General features: G+C 39.5%; 1 protein-coding gene across 2 annotated transcripts in view; it reads right to left on the reverse strand.

Annotated features, from left to right (window-relative positions):
- atf6b (activating transcription factor 6 beta) overlaps nucleotides 1-1,867 on the reverse strand; it is a 26,964-nt gene that overhangs the window by 4,489 nt on the left and 20,608 nt on the right. The gene's annotated exons all lie outside the window — the stretch shown is intronic.

Consider the following 1,867-nt stretch of genomic DNA (forward strand, 5'->3'; position numbering starts at 1 on the left):
TCTACTTAATTATTAAGGAAAGCAGAAAATGCTGACATTTTGAAATGTGTTTTTCTCAACTTGAACAAAGTTAAACAATAAACAATATTTACATCAAGTAAAACCGATGTAAAACAGAACAAGGGGAGCGTGTTGCTCTCAAGAGGAGGCGGCTAGAAGCATCAAATATTGGCACTCAGTCTACTTTTTTACTTGAGTATTAAAACCAGTTCCAGCTGTTTCATTTCTGTAGGTTGTTTTTTTAAAATTTAATCCTTGTGCAAGCAAAAGGTTCTACACTGGTCTCTAATTTGTTAATGCTGAGCACAAACTTGTCAATAATCATATTGTTCAACGTTTAAAGATTTGCTGTAGCACGTCAAACTTTTTTTAAATGTCCCGCGCCATCCAGGCTGCGACTGGTCGGTTGACGAGAAGCGGCTGACAAGCATGTCGGCTCTGCGAAAAGTTGAGCATGTTGAACAACAAAAGGCACCGATCCAGCTAACGCTAACTCAAACCTTCTTTATCTTCTTCTGTCTTACTGCTTTAGCTGTTGACGACGTCTCTCTGTCTCAGAGCGACTGGAGCACCGCCAACGAACCCGACTATGTTTTGAACGATTAGACCCCAGATATTAGTTTTAACTTTTGTTCTGATTTAACTGAAAGGGAACCCTCCCTTCCCCAAAGTCGCGTATGTGACGTCATAACAGTTTCTCTCAATGACTGAAGCTAACGTCAAAGAAGTAAATGATGTGATGAAAAGACCAGGAGTCTTTGGATTAAACACATCAGGTGAGATACATTTGTGCGTGGGACATAGCTAAGCTACCTAGCTAGTAGCAACAAGGCAATAAACATTAGCTTAGCATTACAGCGCTAACACGTTGGAGACGAGAGATGTAGTTCACAGAGCTTTGTTTCACACAAATCTAAATGTTACTTCCACAGTTTCACCACAGTTAAACTGCGACTTTCTTGACTTGGCAAAATTATCTTTTAAATTGACAAAGATCACGTGTGGAATTTAGGGCACAATTCAAACTTGTCTGTTGTCTCTCGCCGCTGACGCTACTGTACGCATTTATATCTGAAAGGTCTCATTTATGTGAAAATGTTATGACAAGAATTAACACATTGCTTTAGTTTACAATTTATTTTAGTGCATGCAGTTGCTTTTAATGACATTTTAAGCAAATTTTACTCCTCTGGCCTGCAGTTCTGCCCAGTTCACCATCTCATTATTTCACAGTACAACAGAGCAGTTTAACCTTCAGACAGACTCACCGTTCACAGACATGGCCGGCATCACCAGAGACATTTTAGGTCTGCTGGTTTTATTGTGGCTGATGGCTGGTAACAACAGGTGATCCTGTGGAGAGAGAGAGACACTAAAGTCAGAAAGATTTCTATTTTCTCTATCTCAAAACTTTCTTTTTAAACACGGGGATGAAAAAAAAAAATTGAACTGTTAACGTTCTGGCTGCGATTTTTACTGCACATTTAAATATCCTTAAACAACACAAAGTTTTTATTATTATCATCACAGCTTCCTTTTAGACAGAAGTTTAGTTTGTGTTGAAATGTTTTCCTGGACTGAGCTGTCCTCGTACCCGTCCGAAAGAGACGACGTAGAAAGTGTCCTCTCTGCGGTCGATGGCGTCCAGGAAGTCGCTGTAGGTGACCTCAGGACCAGGAAGCACCTGCAGCTGACTGCAGACAGAAAAAAAAAAAAAGATCAAGGTTGTTATTAAAATTTACTGCGACAGTTCACTTGATTTGTTGATCGCCGCACAAACAGTTTAGTCGGACTGGATTTCTAACTTGAAAATGGCTTTTAAACATTTAGGGATGTTTTATGTAACTTTATTAGTTGCCAAGTCTGT

Source organism: Micropterus dolomieu, linkage group LG09, assembly GCF_021292245.1.
Source record: "Micropterus dolomieu isolate WLL.071019.BEF.003 ecotype Adirondacks linkage group LG09, ASM2129224v1, whole genome shotgun sequence".
NCBI classification, from domain to species: domain Eukaryota; kingdom Metazoa; phylum Chordata; class Actinopteri; order Centrarchiformes; family Centrarchidae; genus Micropterus; species Micropterus dolomieu.